This window comes from Scyliorhinus torazame, chromosome 6 (assembly GCF_047496885.1).
Source record: "Scyliorhinus torazame isolate Kashiwa2021f chromosome 6, sScyTor2.1, whole genome shotgun sequence".
NCBI classification, from domain to species: Eukaryota; Metazoa; Chordata; class Chondrichthyes; order Carcharhiniformes; family Scyliorhinidae; genus Scyliorhinus; species Scyliorhinus torazame.
In genome coordinates this window covers 152,809,588-152,828,991 of record NC_092712.1, presented here as the reverse complement: position 1 = coordinate 152,828,991, position 19,404 = coordinate 152,809,588, and the positions used below count along the sequence as shown (strand labels likewise).

The 19,404-nt window shown below is 50.7% G+C and overlaps 1 protein-coding gene across 4 annotated transcripts in view; it reads right to left on the bottom strand.

Annotated features, from left to right (window-relative positions):
• Positions 1 to 19,404, bottom strand: part of stx17 (syntaxin 17) — a 216,589-nt gene that overhangs the window by 134,519 nt on the left and 62,666 nt on the right. The window contains exon 1 of one of the 4 annotated variants that reach the window (XM_072508935.1): positions 9,184 to 9,302. The exons of 1 other annotated variant lie outside the window; for it this stretch is intronic. The gene's annotated coding sequence lies outside the window, so the exon portion shown is untranslated. Of the gene's footprint in view, positions 1 to 9,036; positions 9,140 to 9,183; positions 9,303 to 19,404 lie in introns of those variants that run through there. 2 more of the 4 variants (XM_072508936.1, XM_072508939.1) reach the window with 2 other exon arrangements.

Here is a 19,404-nt window from a genome sequence, read left to right as displayed (position 1 = left end):
GGCCCATCCAGCACTGAGAATCGCAGGGGTACCGGTGAATCGCCATTTTGGCTGTCTCGGGCGATTCACTGGACCGCACCGCGCGAAACACGATTGTGCCGATCTGGCCACTTCCGTGACTCGCGGGAGGGCGTCGGACCGGCGTCACGGGAAAATTTGGCGCCCAGGCGATTGTCCCAAATGGCGCGGCATTGGAGAATCAAGCCCAAGATCTATCAACCAATCAGGCAACAATGATAACAGCTGTCTCCAAATCCAAGACAGCATTATATTCATGCAAAAAAAGCACTAGCAAACACAAAATATCCCTATCAGCAGAGGTAGAATTGAATTGCCTGAACTTCAAGGGTGCTTTATTGGAATACATCTCCAGCTTCGGGCAGGACCAAAACATGTGAACATGGTTTGCAGGGCCCTCCCACATCACTCACACACATCCTCCACTCCCTCATAGAGTTGGTTCATCCTTGCCCTCATGAGGTGCAGCCCCAGTCTCGTGCACGAGGTTGAGGTGTTTACCTTCCGAAGCACCTCACACCACAAACTGTCTTCGATAACCTCCCCCAACTCTTCCTCCCACTTGGCTTTGATCCCCTCCAAGGATATCCTATCCTCCCCCAAAATCCTCCCAGATCATCGACGCCACCCCCTTCCCCATGCCGTCAATACCTCTTCCAACAACCAGGGAGCTTGCACCTCCTTCCTGGCAAAGTCCCGGAGTTGCAGGTACCTAATGTGGTGAACCACTGTAATAGGAGATGTAAGGTAGGACCTGCACTACAGGTTCGCCGGTAGCTCCTGCCGGCTGGCTCCGCCCACGGAGAACTGTATAAATATGCATGACCTCCAGTGCCCTGCCATTTCGCCAGCTGCAGCAGGAGGCCACGCATCTGACTGTAATAAAGCCACAGTTGTACCCAACTTTAGTCTTTGTGCAATTGATCGTGCATCAATTTATTACAGTCAGATTTTCCACAGTATGGATATCCGAATTAAGCCCGATTGCCTGCAGCTGGATCCGCACTCGCCCGACGCCAGAAAATACTTTACTCACTGGCTAGCATGTTTTGAGGCCTACATCAAGGCTGCGGACCCCGAGCCAACGGAGGCTCAGAAGATAAACGTCCTGTACTCCAGACTGAGCTCCAGCGTGTTCCCGTTGATCCAAGACGCCACGAATTACACAAAAGCAATGGAACTCCTTAAGGAACACTACGCGCAGAAGGTGAACACGCTCTTCGCCAGGCATGTACTCGCCACCCGCTCGCAACTACCTGGTGAGTCCATCGAAGACTTCTGGCGGGCCCTAATTCCACTCAACCGGGACTGTGACTGTCAGGCCGTTACGGCCGCCGAACACGCGAATCTCCTCATGCGCGATGCCTTCGTGACGGGGATTGTGTCGGACCACATCCAAGAACGATTACTGGAAGGGGCCACGTTCGAACTGGTGGAGTCGAAAACCTTGGCGTTCTCCATGACGGTTGCATCCCTTAACGTACAATCGTACCCCTCCCGCCGCGTTGCCCACCCTTCTACTCCTTCTTACCCCTCCTGGACCCCGCCGACGACCTCCTCAGCCGGGGCCCTGCCTTCCCAATACGCCTGCGTCGCACGCCGATCCGCGCACCCCGGGGGTCCCCGCTGCTACTTCTGCGGTCAGCAGAAGCACCCCCGCCAACACTGCCCAGCCCACACAGCAGTTTGTAAAGCCTGCAGTAAAAAGGGCCACTTCGCTGCTGTGTGCCAGGCCCGTGCAGTCGCTGCGATCGCGCCCGCTATCGCCCCCTCCCCCACACCAGACGCATAATGAGAGCCGCCATCTTCTCCTCACGGGTCCATGTGCGACCAATGGGCACCGCCATCTTGACCCCCTTCAGCCACATGCGCCCCATGGGCGCCGCCATCTTGTCCCGACCCCGCAATGTGCGCACCAGGGGTGCCGCCATCTTGTCCCCCACAGGGTCTCCGGATATCCCGACATCGGAACCGCACACGCTCGCCACCCGAAGCATCTGATGGCTACCCGCAGCTCGCTTCGATGACGCTGGACCAATCTCGCCCGCACAACCTGGCCAGCGCGTCGACGACGGTTAAAATCAACGGCCACGCGACCTCGTGCCTGCTGGACTCCAGGAGCACCGAAAGCTTCGTTCACCCAGATACGGTGAGGCGCTGCTCCCTCACGGTCCACCCTGCCAATCAAAGGATCTCCCTAGCATCCGGATCCCACTCTGTCCCGATCCGAGACTTTTGTACAGTCACCCTCACGGTCCAGGGCGTAGAATTTAGTAACTACCGCCTCTATGTCCTTCCTAATCTCTGCGCTGCACTCCTGTTGGGCCTGGACTTCCAATGCAAACTCCAGAGCCTCACCCTAAAATTCGGCGGGCCCTTACCCCTCCTTACCGTTTGCGACCTCGCGACTCTCAAGGTCGATTCCCCGTCCCTTTTTGCCAATCTAACTGCGGATTGCAAGCCCGTTGCCACTAGGAGCAGACGGCACAGCACCCAGGACAAGACCTTCATCAGGTCTGAAGTCCAGCGGCTGCCTAAGGAGGGTATTATCAAGGCCAGCACCAGCCCATGGAGAGCCCAAGTGGTAGTGGTTAAAACTGGGGAGAAACACAGGATGGTCGTGGACTACAGCCAGACCATCAATCGGTACATGCAGCTCGACGCGTACCCCCTCCCACGCATATCTGATATGGTCAATCAGATTGCGCAGTATCGGGTCTTCTCAACAATTGACCTGAAATCCGCCTACCACCAGCTCCCCATCCGGAAGTCGGACCGGCCATACACTGCCTTCGCGGCAGATGGTCGCCTATACCACTTCCTTAGGGTCCCTTTCGGTGTCACAAATAGGGTCTCGGTCTTCCAAAGAGAAATGGACCGAAAGGTCGACCAGCACGGTTTGCGGGCCACCTTTCCGTACTTAGATAATGTCACCATCTGCGGCCATGACCAGCAGGACCACGATGCCAACCTCGATAAATTCCTCCGCACTGCCACTCTTCTCAACCTGACCTACAACAAAGAGAAGTGTGTGTTCAGCACAAACCGGTTAGCCATTCTCGGCTATATAGTCCAAAACGGACATCTCGGGCCCGACCCCGACCGCATGCGCCCCCTCATGGAACTTCCCCTCCTACACTGCCCCAAGGCCCTCAAACGCTGCCTGGGGTTCTTTTCCTACTGCGCTCAGTGGGTCCCAAACTATGCGGACAAGGCCCGCCCACTCATTCAGTCCACCCAATTCCCCCTCGCGGCCGAGGCACAACACGATTTTGCCCGCATCAGAGCAGACATCGCCAAGGCCGGGATGCGCGCAGTGGACGAGTCACTGCCTTTCCAAGTAGAAAGCGACGCTTCAGACGTCGCTCTTGCCGCCACTCTAAACCAGGCAGGCAGACCCGTGGCATTCTTTTCCCGCACCCTTCATGCCTCTGAAATTCGACACTCATCCGTCGAAAAGAAGGCCCAAGCTATCATTGAAGCTGTGCGGCATTGGAGGCATTACATGGCCGGTAAGAGATTCACTCTCCTCACGGACCAACGGTCGGTAGCCTTCATGTTCAATAACACACAGAGGGGCAAGATCAAAAATGACAAAATCTTGCGGTGGAGAATCGAGCTCTCCACCTATAATTACAAGATCTTGTATCGCCCCGGTAAACTCATCGAGCCCCCAGACGCCCTCTCCCGAGGTATATGTGCCAGCGCACAAGTGGACCAACTCCGGGCCCTACATGACAGCCTTTGTCACCCGGGGGTCACTCGATGGTACCATCTGGTCAAAGCTCGCAATCTGCCCTACTCCGTCGAGGAAGTAAGGACAGTCAACAGGGTCTGCCAGGTCTGTGCGGAGTGCAAGCCGCACTGCTATCGGCCAGACCGTGCGCACCTGGTGAAGGCTTCCCGCCCCTTTGAACACCTCAGCGTGGATTTCAAAGGGCCCCTCCCCTCCACCGACCATAACATGTACATTCTCAGTGTGGTCGGTGAGTACTACAGATTCCCCTTCGCCACCCCATGCCCCGATATGATGTCTGCCACCGTCATCAAGGCCCTCAGCACCGTCTTCGCTCTGTTTGGTTTCCCCGCCTACATCCACAGTGACAGGGGATCCTCATTCATGAGCGATGAGCTGCATCAGTTCATGCTCAGCAGGGGTATAGCCTCCAGCAGGACGACCAGCTACAACCCCCGGGGAAACGGGCATGTAGAATGGGAGAATGGGACGGTTTGGAGGGCCGTCCAGCTGGCCCTACGGTCCAGGAACCTCCCAGCCTCTCGCTGGCAGGAGGTCCTCCCTGACGCTCTACACTCCATCCGGTCACTATTGTGCACCGCCACTAATAACACACCCCATGAACGTGTTTTTAACTTCCCCAGGAAGTCTACATCCGGGGTGTCGCTCCCGACTTGGCTCGCTGCTCCAGGACCGGTCCTTCTCCGTAGGCACGTCCGACTCCACAAGGCGGACCCCTTGGTGGACAGGGTGCACCTGCTCCATGCCAACCCTCAATATGCCTACGTTGAGTTCCCCGATGGCCGCCAAGAAACTGTCTCACTCAGGGACCTGGCACCGTAAGGTTCCACCCCAACACACACCCCCACCAATGCGGCCCCCCCCTCCTCCCACCGCGCCGCCAATATTGACCCCACCAGAGCACCCCCTCCCTCCCCTTTTCCGCACAAGAGGACGAAGAGGACTTCTGCACGCTCCCGGAGTTCCCCGATGACTGGCCAACATCAACACCGCCACCACCGCCATCGGTGCCACCTCCACCACCGCCAGCACCGACTTCGCCGCCACTGTTATGCCGCTCCCAACGGAGCACCAAAGCACCGGATCGGCTAAACCTTTGACGGACTCCGGACCGTCAACATGGACTTTTCTTTCCCTACCACTGTACATAATTGCACTAATTGTATATAGTTTCAAGTCACCCCCGCCAGACTCATTTTTAACAGGGGGGTGAATGTGGTGAACCACTGTAATAGGAGATGTAAGGTAGGACCTGCACTACAGGTTCGCCGGTAGCTCCTGCCGGCTGGCCCCGCCCACGGAGAGCTGTATACATATGCATGACCTCCAGTGCCCTGCCATTTCGCCAGCTGCAGCAGGAGGCCACGCATCTGACTGTAATAAAGCCACAGTTGTACCCAACTTTAGTCTTTGTGCAATTGATCATGCATCACCTAAATACTGCCCCCTGCCCCAGTCCATATTTCTCCCCCAACTCCTCATGCCTCGCAAAACGACCTCCCAGGAACAGGTATTTTCATACCCTGACTCCCCTCTCCTCCCATCACCGGAACCACCCATCCAACTTCCCTGGCTCAAACCTATGGGCCGGAATTCTCCCCCCCCGCCACGCCGGGTGGGATAATCGGCGGGGCGCCGCGTGCGTCCCGCCACGCCGCCCCAACGCCTGCACGCGATTCTCCCACTCCCCCAAACCGGCGCGTCGAGAATCACGGGCGAAATTCTCCACCAACGGCGCGATGTCCGCCGACTGGCGCCAAAAACGGCGCCAATCAGACGGGCATCGCGCCGGCCCAAAGGCGCGGAATGCTCCGCATCTTTGGCAGCCTAGCCCCAACATTGAGGGGCTAGGCCGACGCCGGAGGGATTTCCGCCCCGCCAGCTGGCGGAAATGCCGTTTGTTGCCCCGCCAGCTGGCGCGGAAATGTGGCGCATGCGCGGGAGCGTCAGCGGCCGCTGACAGTTTCCCGGCGCATGCGCGGGAGCGCCAGCGGGCGCCGACAGTTTCCCGCGCATGCGCAGTTGGGAGAGTCTCTTCCGCCTCCGCCATGGTGGAGGCCGTAGCGGAGGCGGAAGGGAAAGAGTGCCCCCACGGCACAGGCCCGCCCGCGGATCGGTGGGCCCCGATCGCGGGCCAGGCCACCGTGGGGGCACCCCCCCGGGGTCAGATCGCCCCGCGCCCCCCCCCCCAGGACCCCGGAGCCTGCCCACGCCGCCTGGTCCCGCCGGTAATTACCAGGTTTGATTTACACCGGCGGGACAGGCAATTTCTGGGCGGGACTTCGGCCCATCCGGGCCGGAGAATTGAGCGGGGGGTCCCGCCAACCGGCGCGGCCCGATTCCCGCCCCCGCCCAATCTCCGGTACCGGAGACTTCAGCGGGGGCGGGATTCACGGCGGCCAACGGCCATTCTCCGACCCGGCGGGGGGTCGGAGAATGACGCCCCACGGCTGGCCGCTGGGAGAATCGGCGCTCGCTGTTTGCAACGGGCAAGCGGCGATTCTCCGGCCCGGATGGGCCGAGCGGCCTGCCCAATACGACGGGTTCCCACCGGCGCCGTCCACACCTGGTCATTGCTGCCGGGAACAGCACGGGAACGCTGGGGGGGGGGCCATCAAATGAGGTCTTATCACACCAAATTTCAGCACACTTCTCTGTACATCTCTCTACGGGGGTGGGGTGGGTGAGTGGATATAGTGCCTGCACTTACTGACAGCATTGGGGAAGTCTACCAATTACATCAATTAACAACCCTTGGCAAAAACCACAACATACAGGCAAAGGATGTAACGAGGGCTGGGTCTCTGCTTGCTTGTCAAATTTCATGTTTCTGCACACTTGGGTGACCATGCCCACCAGCGTGGTTCAGATAGGTTTAAACTGGAAAATAGAACCATTAGTTTGGGTGGGTGATGTGATTGCCATAATAAAGTCGCAGCTTAACAGGTGGCCTGTAAAGTGGTGGACTATGCCATTCAGATCCACAGAGAAGGTGGAGTCTGAGTATTTCCTTCTCACACACATGTGGGTATTAAAGAGCATGTTCGAGCAATTATTTCAATCAACAAGTGCTGCAGTTCAGTTCCTGGAAGGTATTGTGACATGTTTAAAAACGTACCATGGCAGTATAAGCTGATTTTGCTTTCACCAAGTTTTAAGATCCAGATAGATTTGGTAATATACTGACTGCTAAAACAAAATGTGTTCCTCCTTTTGCACAGCAAAAGTGGTTGCCACTTTTCGCTTCCACAGATACAGGGCTAAAGGACAGGACAGGTGTGAGGAGAAGGTCTCTAATACAGTCCCCACCCACACCCACATACAGACATTTTAATTGCTTGAATAATTTTGCCTCATATGTGATTTTCTTAATATCAGCTTCCTCTGCTCACAAACATTTCCTTATTTTTATATTCCATGTTTGCCCACAAGTGAGATGTGTTCCCCTGACAGCGCAGAACACAAAATTCATTTCAGGTTCGTCAGTTTCATTTCCACACGCAAAAGCGCACACGGTGCACCTTTCCTTATGTGACTGGCCCCCAAGATGAGAGGGTTGTCCAATGATGAGAAGCTGAGAAAATTGGGCTTATATATTCTCTGGAGTTTAACTCCACCCCAATTACATGTTACCAGAGAAGGCATAACCAATTACTTTGCCATAATGTGGGCAAGTGTGTCACTTTGGTAGCAAGAATCGGAAGACAGATAATTTTTTCAAAGGTGTAAGATTTCTAAATGGTTGAGGTTCAGAGAGACTTTAGTGTACACGTACAACAACACAAAGTTAGCATGCAAGTACAGCAAGCCATCAGGATGGCAAATTACAGGTTGGCCTTTATTGCAAGGGGACTGGAGTAAAAGAATAAGGGATCGTGATTCTCCGCCGGCAGGATTCTCCGTTTTGTCAGCGCCTGGGGGTTTCCCGACAGCGTGGGGCTGCCCTACAATGGGAAACCCCATTGACCGGCTGGCGTTACGGAGAATCCCGCCGGTGGGTCGAGGCTGAAAAGTGGCATGGCGGGGTGGAGAATCCAGCCCAAAGGATGTCTTGCTACAATTGTATGGGGCTTTGGTGAGACCACACCTGGAATACTGGTGTGCAGTTTTGGCCTCCAGATTCACGGAGGGGTATACTTCCACTGGAGGCAATAAAATGAGGGTTCATTAAATTGGGTCCTGGAATGAGAGAATTGTCCTATAAACTGAGTCTATACTCTCTGGAGTTTAGAAGAATGCAAGGTGATCTCATTGAAACATGAAGATTCTGAAGAGGCTTGACAGGGTAGACACTGAGAGGTTGTTTCCCCTGAGTGGGGAATCCTGAGTTGTTCCCCTAAGTGGGGAATCTAGAACACGGGGGAACAGTCTCACGCCAAGGAGACAATCATTTAAGACGGAGATGAGCAGAAATTTCTTCACTCAAAGGATAATGAAATGTTTGAATTGTCTGCCCCAGACGGTTATGAATGTTATATCATTAAAATACATTTAAGATTGAGATCTGTAGATTTTTGATCTTTCACCTGGGGAGCAGGCAGGAAAGTGTTGTTGAGACAGAAGGTCAGCCATAATTGTATTGAATGAAGGAGCAGGCTCGAGAGACATGGTTTACAGCTGCTCCTATGTTATGTTCTTATGCAATTCCAGGCATCCATTGAATACCCCAGGGAGTTGTGGATGCTCGGCTGTTCGAGTATATTCTAGACAAGAGTTCAATGTGTTTTTGGGTACTAAGAGAATTAAGTGTTATGGAGTTGAGGTAGAAGATCCACTGTTATTCTGTTGACTGAAGGAGCAGGTTCGATGGACCAAATGGCCTACTCCAACTCCCATTTCTTATGATGTTTTACTGGTGGCACCAATCCAGGAGGGTATTCTATCCAGTGCCAGCCAACGACTCAATCCCTCCGTCTCTCCACCTTGTGGTCAAGAGGCTGATGCCAAAAACTAAAGCTACAAGGGGACTGACAAGAGGAAAGAAAGTGTCTTCAGACATTGCCTGAGAAATATAGGACAAGTAGTGCCCTGGGGAGACAAAGAACGGGACACAGGACAAATGTGAAATTATGGGTCAATCATGTAAAATACAGGACAGTTCATCACCCTGCTGGCATTTAGCGTGTCAGTGCCAGGCCAACCAACCAACCGATAACTGGGCATCCACTGAATGACACCAGGCACGGAGTACATTGGTATCCACAAGGCAGCACGGTGGGTGGGGGATTTGTAGCAATGAACTCAGATAATTTAATTTGTACCATTTTCAGCAACAGGTCGGCTATTCCTGGATTCAGATTGTAGCTGAACCCGAGCCCAACAGCCGGGACCCCGCTTGCCATCGGGTTCGTCTGACAGAAAGAAACTCCAGCAACTTGGTGGAAAGTGACACAGAATGAAAGACGTACCTCGGGGCCCTGCCCGGGGGGTGAAATCCGAACACAAACTACGCTCCCGGCTGACCGAAATCGCCACAACTTGACAGGCCAACCACTTCCGGTGTCGCCTCAAAACAGATCCCCCGAGCACCAGGCGCGGCTCCATCAGGGCCGGGGGCTCCACAGCCCGGGGCTCATTACTGCAGCTTGACAACCTTGGATCCATGCTGGTATTGCGGGTCTCCAAATCCCGCAGTCTATTGTGTACTTCTGTTGCCCACCCACCTCCACCACCCACCCACCCCTCCCTCAACGACCACTTTTTTTTAATACCAGAAATCCGTTCATACTAAAATTATTATTTTAGGCAACAGGTTTTAACACATTCTATTGAGCTAAATTGCTGCACTCAAATAATCATAGAATTTACAGTGCTGAAGGAGGCCATTCGGCCCATCGAGTCTGCACCAGCTCTTGGAAAGAGCACTCTACCCAAGCCCACACCTCCACCCTATCCCCGTAACCCCACACAATCTTTTTGGACACTAAGGGCAATTTAGCATGGCCAATCCACCTAACCTGCACATCTTTGGACTGTGGGAGGAAACCGGAGCACCCGAAGGAAACCCACGCACACAGGGGGAGAACGTGCAGACTCCGCACAGACAGTGACCCAAGCCAGGAATCGAATCTGCAACCCTGGAGCTGTGAAACAACTGTGCTAACCACTATGCTACCATGCTGCCCTAAGTATACAGAATTCAAAGATGGTCCTAATAGCAAGACGCAGAAGAGCACTGCATTTGCACTGTATATGCATATAAATAATCCCAGCCACACCCTCAGCCTTGCCATGTTACTTTTTTATCCATGTTGTCTCAATCACAGAGGACTCACTTCTAGTAGTGGCTATGTGGTGAGCAGTCATATGCATGGTGGCTCTCACCAGGGTACTTTGTTTTTGGCCCTTTTTTCCTGATTTATGAGCGATATTTTGGAGGAAATTTGTGTTGATGGAATAAGATCCCCTCATACGAGTAATGTCTGGTAAATATAACCCAAGGCAGAAGTCAGGCAAGGGATCGTTGTTAGTCTCAGAAGTTCCTTGAGTCTCAGGAGGGGGGAACATGGCGGAGGCATCTACTGTGTCATTGGCCCCTCAGTGGTTGACTGAGACATTGGTGAGCTTCTTGACTCTGAATTTAAGAAGCAGCGGTAGGCGGTCGCTGAAGATCTGGAGGAGGCAATGAAGAGAGCTTTGGCCCCAATTCAGGCCGACATGAACAAGATGCATATAGGGGTACAACCGGCGATGATACAGAAGCTGGAGAGGGCACTGTCTGACCATAGTGATCTGATTGTCTCCCTGGAGGCAGAGATGGTGTTGTTGGCTGAGGAGTGTAGAGTGCTAAAGGCCAAGGTTGACGATCTGAAGAACCGCTCCAGACACCAAAACCTAAGAGTCGCTGGGCTGCGGAGGGCTCAGATTCCACGGACTATATGTTCAAGATGTTCGAAAAGTTGGTGGGGGAGGGGGTCTTTCCGACCCCTCCTGAGTTGGACTGGGCCCATAGATCACTGAGACAGAAGCCCAGATCTGGGGAGTCACCAAGGGTGCTCATAGTCAGGTTTCATCGTTACCTGGATAAGGAACGCGTCCTGAGGTGGGCGAAGGACCATTTAGACAGTAGATGGGAGGGCCATGCCATTAGAATATCCTAAAATGTTGGGGTAGAGCTGGTGAGAAGGTGTGCGGTAATTAATAAGGCCAAGGCCGCTCTGTACAAGAGCAACGTGAGGTTTGTTGTGATCTACCCGGCTCACCAGGTAACTTTTAAGGACAGCGACAATTACTTTGATGCCCGGAGGATGCAAATGAGTTTGTCCAGAAGCACTGGGAGTGAACTAAAGTGATTAAGGACTATGGAGTTTTTTGTTTGTTCATTGTTATGTTCATTTGTATTCGTATTTTTTGTTGGACTTTTGTAATGTGGGAGAGGGCTTGGGGTTGTGTCTGGGCTTGTTGGTGGGTGCTTTTTCTGGGTGAACGTGGGTGCTTTTTCTGGGTGAACTTGGGAGTTTTTTGGGGGGAGGGGGGTTGGGTGTTGATTTTCCTCTATTGTTCTGCATTAAAGTTTGGTTTGGGTGGGGGACTGATCATTGTATGCTGTTTAGTTGACATTGATTTCTACGCTAAGCAGGGTCACCCTGCTCGCTTGTTACTATTGGGGTGTTTTTGTTTTTTTAGGGTAATGAGCTTAGGCTTTTGGTTTCTGTTCTGTTTGGGTTTGGGGCAAGGTAAGGGGGGAGGGGGGCTTTTGTTCTTTTGTTGGTTGTCAGGGTGGGCTGGGAGGGGAGGGGGAAGAAGGGGAAGGGGGAGGGGTAGACTGCTGACAGTGATGGTTCCTTTGTTTTTGGACTGGCTTGATGAGGAAGTAGCATTCATCTTGGGTGGGCCCAGATCTGGTGCAGGTTGGGGCACTGCTGAATTGCGTCACAAGGTGGATATGGCTGATCATGGGTCTGGAGTGGCGGGGTCAGAGGCCCCCTGTCCGGTTGATAACTTGGAATGCGAAGGGGTTAAATGCCCCAGTAAAACAGTCCCAGATATTTGCGCATGCTGGAGATTTGAATGTGGATGTGGTTTTTCTATAGGAGATCCATTTGAAATGAAATGAAAACCGCTTATTGTCACAAGTAGGCTTCAAATGAAGTTACTGTGAAAAGCCCCTAGTCGCCACATTCCGGCGCCTGTTCGGGGAGGCTGTTACGGGAATTGAACCGTGCTGCTGGCCTGCCTTGGTCTGCTTTCAAAGCCAGCGATTTAGCCCTGTGCTAAACAGGATCAAACAAGATTGTGGAAGGGATGGGTGGGGCAGGTCTATCACTTGGGTTTTGAAGGTAGGGTGCAGACAACCGCTGTGTTGATTAACATGAGGGTGGCTGCAGTTAATATATTAGCAGACCCAGATGGGAGGTACGTAATTATCAGTGGGTTGTTGGCCAGCACGCTGGTAGTTTTGGTCAATGTGTATGCGCTGAACTGGGATGACACGGCGTTCATTAATAAGGTGCTGCCGTCTATCCCAGATCTTGATTCACATCAGCTAATTATTGGGGGGAACAACTTCAATTGTGTTTTGGATCCTAGAGTGGATAGGCCTAGTCCGAAATCTCTGAGATCATCATGGTGCCAAAGGAGATGTTGGTGTCCATTCCATTGAACAGGTGGGGAGCGGGGGCGGGGGGTCCCATGGAGATTTAGGTTTCTACTGTGTCGTTGGCCCCTCAGTGGTCAACTGAGACATTGGTGAGCTTCTTGACGCTGAATTTAAGAAGCAGCGGCAGGCGGTCGCTGAGGATCTGGAGGAGGATACATGCTCACAATTTAGATTTCAGAGGGCTGAGGAGTTTTATTTATTTTCCCATGTCCATTGGGTTTGCTCCCAGATCGACCTATTTGTGGTGGACAGGCCTCTTCATGCTGGGGTGAGGGTGGGGGGGGCTACTCGGTGATCTTTATATCGGATCATGCTCCGCATTTTGTTGACCTGATGTTGGAGCCAGGCTGCTCTCATCAACCCCCATGGACACTGGATATACAAAGAAGGAACAAAGAAAAGTACAGCACAGGAACAGGCCCTTCGGCCCTCCAAGCCCGTGCCGACCATGCTGCCCGACTAAACTACAATCTACTACACTTCCTGGGTTTGTATCCCTCTATTCCCATCCTATTCATGTATTTGTCAAGGTGCCCCTTAAATGTCACTATCGTCCCTGCTTCCACCACCTCCTCCGGCAGCGAGGTCCAGGCACCCATTACCCGCTGTGTAAAAAACTTGCCTCGTACATCTACTCGAAACCTTGCCACTCGCACCTTAAACCTATGCCCCCTAGTAATTGACCCCTCTACCCTGGGGAAAAGCCTCTGACTATCCATTCTGTCTATGCCCCTCATAATTTTGTAGACCTCTATCAGGTCGCCCCTCAACCTCCGTCGTTGCAGTGAGAACAAACCAAGTTTATTCAACCGCTCCTCATAGCTAATGCCCTCCATACCAGGCAACATTCTGGCAAATCTCTTCTGCACCCTCTCTAAAGCCTCCATATCCTTCTGTTAGTGTGGTGACCAGAATTGAACACTATACTCCAAGTGTGGCCTAACTAAGGTTATATACAGCTGCAACATGACTTGCCAATTCTTATACTCAATGCCCTGGCCAATGAAGGCAAGCATGCCATATGCCTTCTTGACTACCTTCTCCACCTGTGTTGCCCCTTTCAGTGACCTGTGGACCTGTACACCTAGATCTCTCTGACTTTCAATACTCTTGAGGGTTCTACCATTCACTGTATATTCCCTACCTGCATTAGACCTTCGAAAATGCATTACCTCACATTTGTCCGGATTAAACTCCATCTGCCATCTCTCTGCCCAAGTCTCCAAACAATCTAAATCCTGCTGTATCCTCACAGTCCTCATCGCTATCTGCAATTCCACCAACCTTTGTGTCGTCTGCAAACTTACTAATCAGACCAGTTACATTTTCCTCCAAATCATTTATATATACTACGAATAGCATAGGTCCCAGCACTGATCCCTGCGGAACACCACTAGTCACAGCCCTCCAATTAGAAAAGCACCCTTCCATTGCTACTCTCTGCCTTCTATGACCTAGCCAGTTCTGTATCCACCTTGCCAGCTCACCCCTGATCCCGTGTGACTTCACCTTTTGTACTAGCCTACCATGAGGGACCTTGTCAAAGGCCTTACTGAAGTCCATATAGACAACATCCACTGCCCTACCTGCACCAATCGTCTTTGTGACCTCTTCGAAAAACTCTATCAAGTTAGTGAGACATGACCTCCCCTTTCAGTGACGATGAAACCATGCTGCCTCTCACTAATACGTCCATTTGCTTCCAAATGGGAGTAGATCCTGTCTCGAAGAATTCTCTCGAGTAATTTCCCTACCACTGACGTAAGGCTCACCGGCCTGTAGTTCCCTGGATTATCCTTGCTACCCTTCTTAAACAAAGGAACAACATTGGCTATTCTCCAGTCCTCCGGGACATCACCTGAAGTCAGTGGGGATCCAAAGATTTCTGTCAAGGCCTCAGCAATTTCCTCTCTAGCCTCCTTCAGTATTCTGGGTAGATCCCATCAGGCCCTGGGGACTTATCTACCTTAATATTTTTCAAGCTGCCCAACACCGTCTTTTTGGATCTCAATGTGACCCAGGCTATCTACACACCCTTCTCCAGACTCAACATCCACCAATTCCTTCTCTTTGGTGAATACTGATACAAAGTATTCATTTAGTACCTCACCCATTTCCTCTGGCTCCACACATAGATTCCCTTGCCTATCCTTCAGTGGGCCAACCCTTTCCTTGGCTACCCTCTTGCTTTTTATGTACGTGTAAAAGCCTTGGGATTTTCCTTAACCCTATTTGCCAATGACTGTTCGTGACCCCTTTTAGCCCTCCTGACTCCTTGCTTAAGTTCCTTACTACTTTCCTTATATTCCACACAGGCTTTGTCTGTTCCCAGCCTTTTAGCCCTGACAAATGCCTCCTTTTTCTTTTTGACGAGGCCTACAATATCTCTCGTTATCCAAGGTTCCCGAAAATTGCCGTATTTATCCTTCTTCCTCACAGGAACATGCCGGTCCTGAATTCCTTTCAACTGACACTTGAAAGCCTCCCACATGTCAGATGTTGATTTACCCCCAAACATCCGCCCCCAATCTAGGTTCTTCAGTTCCCGCCTAATATTGTTATAATTAGCCTTCCCCCAATTTAGCACATTCACCCCAGGACCACGCTTATCCTTGTCCACCAGCACTTTAAAACTTATTGAATTGTGGTCACTGTTCCCGAAATGCTCCCCTACTGAAACTTCTACCACCTGTCCGGGCTCATTCCCCAATACCAGGTCCAGTACAGCCCCTTCCCTAGTTGGACTGTCTACATATTGTTTTAAGAAGCCCTCCTGGATGCTCCTTACAAACTCTGCCCCATCTAAGCCCCTGGCACTAAATGAGTCCCAGTCAATATTGGGGGAGTTGAAGTCTCCTATCACAACAACCCTGTTGTTTTTACACTTTTCCAAAATCTGTCTACCTATCTGCTCCTCTACCTCCCGCTGGCTGTTGGAAGGCCTGTTGTAAACCCCCAACATTGTGACTGCACCATTCTTATTCCTGATCTCTACCCATATAGCCTCACTGCCCTCTGAGGTGACCTCCCGCAGTACAGCTGTGATATTCTCCCTAACCAGTAGCGCACCTCCGCCACCCCGTTTACATCCCCCTCTATCCCGCCTGAAACATCTAAATCCTGGAATGTTTAGCTGTAAATCCCTCAACCAGGTCTCTGTAATGGCAACAACATCATAGTTCCAAGTACTAATCCAAGCTCTAAGTTCATCTGCCTTACCCGTAATACTTTTTGCATTAAACATATGCACTTCAGGCCACCAGACCTGCTGTGTTCAGCAACTTCTCCCTGTCTCCTCTGCCTCAGAGCCATACTGGCCCTATTCCCTAGTTCTCCCTCAATGCCCTCACCTTCTGACCTATTGCTCCCGTGCCCACCCCCCTGCGATACTAGTTTAAACCCTCCCGTGTGACACTAGCAAACCTCGCGGCCAGGATATTTATGCCTCTCCAGTTTAGATGCAACCCGTCCTTCTTATATAGGTCACACCTGCCCCGGAAGAGCTCCCAGTGGTCCAGATAACGGAAACCCTCCCTCCTACACCAGCTGTTTAGCCACGTGTTTAGCTGCTCTATCTTCCTATTTCTCACCTCACTGGCACGTGGCTCAGGGAGTAATCCCGAGATTACAACCCTAGAGGTTCTGTCTTTTAACTTTCTGCCTAGCTCCCTGAACTCCTGCTGCAGGACCTCATGCACCTTCCTGCCTATGTCGTTAGTACCAATATGTACAACGGCCTCTGCCTGTTTTCCCTCCCCCTTCAGGATGCCTGCTACCCATTCGGAGACATCCTGGACCCTGGCACCAGAGAGGCAACATACTACCCTGGAGTCTCGTTCACGTCCACAGAAGCGCCTATCTGTGCCCCTGACTATAGAGTCCCCTATGACTATTCCTCTTCTGCGCTTTGACCCTCCCTTCTGAACATCCAGATTTGTCAAATTTTGTGAGCGTGTATCCTCTGCCATTGCGGGGTACGCTGAGTTCAACAGGAATGAGGTGGTCTTGCCTTCCACGTTCTGGGAAGCCCTGAAGGTGGTTATTAGAGGGGAGATAATCTCTTTTATCTCTTAAAAGGTGCATCGGGATAAATCCGGAAGATGGAGAGAGCAGCGGCTGGTGGACTCCATTCCCGAGGTGGCATCACTCCAACACCAGAGTTATTGGCAGAAAGAAAGAAATTGCAAATTGATTTTGAGTTGTTGTCAACAGGTAAAGCAGTGAGCCAGCTGCGAAGCTCGAGGGGGACTCTTTATGAGTATGGGGAGAAGGACAGTCATCTGTTGGCTCACCAACTGAGACGGCAGGCTGTCTCCCAGGAGATAGTGCAGGTTAGGGACTCGGGTGGCGAGTTGGTTTCTGTCCCAGAGAAGGTTAATGAGGTGTTTGAGGCCTTTTACCTTGGCTTGTATGAGTCAGAGCCCCCAGAGAAGGATTCATCAATAAGCAATTTTTGGATGGGTTGACCTTTCCGGAGGTGGTACAGGACAGAAGGGAACAGTGCAAGGCAATATAAGGACAGAAGGCAGGAGTTGGAGACGCCGATAGTGCCAGAGGAGATCATGAGCTAAAGTCGGTTAATGCAGACGGGCAAAGCACCGGGTCTGGATGGGTTCCCCTCTGAATTTTACAAACTGTTTGCTGGTCAGTTTGTCCCAATTCTGTTGGATATGTTTAATGATTCCGTGTCCCGGGGGTTGGGGGGAAATATTGCTGGCCATGCTGGCGCAAGCGTCGATTTCCTTAATTTGATGAAGGGCAAGGATACCATGGAATGTGAGTCGTATTGGCCTATTTCATTGTTAGCTTGGCCGAGTTAGGAGAGGGTAAGATTTTGGACTTACCGAAGATGTAGCAGGCCACACATTCAGGTGAGCTCCTTCTGCAAGTGCAGCAGGTATATGATTTTATTTTGGATGGGCCTTCGGGACCCGGCTCCACACTCTGCGAGATCCAGAGAAGGGGGCTTCAGTTCAGACTGCTGAGGCCCAAGATCTGTGTGTGGTGAGAGAGAAATAAGCTGCACATTGCAGCTGTGAGTCTCCCAGTCCAACATGAATGCAGTCGTCGAGTGGAATTTGCAATATTAATTCAGGACGTGCAATCCCTGCATGCAATGAGAATCTTCAGTCCTACTTCCCTTGTTCCGCATTCAACCACCAATGGAAAAATACTCGTCTGGTTTCACTTTCCCTTTCATTGGCTGCCACCTCTCTCGATTTCCCTTCCACTCACCACAGTTTGTTGCTGTTGGTTTCAGCTCTGCCCATGCCCATAATTTCACCCATTCTCCAATCCTCTCTTAACCCGCTACCAGTCCCTAGTTTCTCAGTCTCACTTTCTTCTCTGACTGACAACCCAATCTTATTCTCCATGCCCCATCCCCTGTCACACTTTGCCTCTCTCCCTCAGTCACTTACAAGCACTTTCAAATTCTTAAGTGCTAGATGTTGGCAGGTGTGGAGGTCTTATGGTGCAGTGATAGCATCGCTACCTCTGGGCCAGAAGCTCTAGTTTCAAGTCTCACTTCAGGACTTGGTGACCATGGAAGATGTTTTCATGGCCAAACAGGTTGATTGTCAGCCTGTAAACCCTTCCAATGTTGCTGATGGCAGGAGAATTTCCTGGTCCGTCAAATTGCAGAAGGCAACAGCAAATCACTGCAGTACTTTGCCAAGCATAATCATGGGCCAATAAAGGCCAATGTCCTCTTTGGGCATGGTACGTGAAGGAGGACTTTGGCTGTCTATTTGCGGCACTATCAGTGGTGAAACATCAATATCAATGCTACAGCTGCAGAAGCAAAAAAGGGAAGTAATTGAAGCAACTGTCTGAAATTCTGAAAGATACTTTTTACTATATGTCGTGGAAATTATAATAAAGACAAATTCTTCGAGGTTCAATTTAAGGAAATTCATTTGCACAAATATTTGCGGAGAGGGAAGTGGTCTGGCTGCATAGCCATTCCACAAGTGTACTCAGTTATACACTTGAAAACTATTATATTTATAGTGTGAAGTAAAAAACTTTGAAGAGATAAACCTTGGGAACAAGCGGAAATATGAATGTTTTGCCCTTGGTTTAAAAACAATTCTCGAGGACGCAATTTGTTGTCTTTCAGAAGAACAACTTCTCATAATAAGGCCAAGTCCAAAATATTAAGCAGTATTTTGTTTGCATTACCGGACCCACTTATTTTCGTTCAAAAGCAGTGTTAAACTATAGTCAAGCATTTCCCAGCATGCTTCTAAGTGGGCAGCTCATTAATTTCCCTTTCACACTATACAAAAACTTTGATTTAAATATTGTCTCAAAACTTTAGAAAGCTGAGAAACTTTAAGAGCAGTCTGTCCATTCTCTTTGATAAACATGCAAATAAAGCTAGCTTTACAAACCAGAAGAAATGTGGGCACACTAAACAGGTGGAAGATATGTTCCTCATGTATAAAAATAAAAATAATGATTTTGTCTCGTGTAACTGATTATAATTCCTGTCTATTAATTTAAATTTATGGCCATGCCGATTTTAAAGTTCACAATAATTATGAATAAAAAGGCTGTGCTCCTTTTGAGAGATGTTTTTTGCGACGAGCAATGGTTAAGATGTGATCTTGATCTGAAACTAATGTGGCATTCAATGCAATGACCACAATGTTTAAAACTTCTGAAACTCACATTTATTGGGAGCAAGACTTGTTATCTGTTTAAAAATCATGTGGGTGCAAAGCATGCAAAGGTTAGGACTTTTTATATAAATTTAAATAATTTACTTTATTTGAACCTTTCTATAATAGTTTAGTAAGTTGTTGTTTATTTCTACCAAGTGCATGAGAATGGAATGCAATTTGTTCAAAATAAGATCACATTTGTCTTTCATTTATTTTTCTTCTTTTTCTTTTACATTGCCTTGCACTGTTCCCTGGCTGAGAAGGCGGGCAGACAGATAACTTCAATGAGCTTGTCGCTAATGTTTTAGTCAAAATCTAAATACCGTGATGCTAATATGATCTGTCACTGAGCGAGCTCTGTC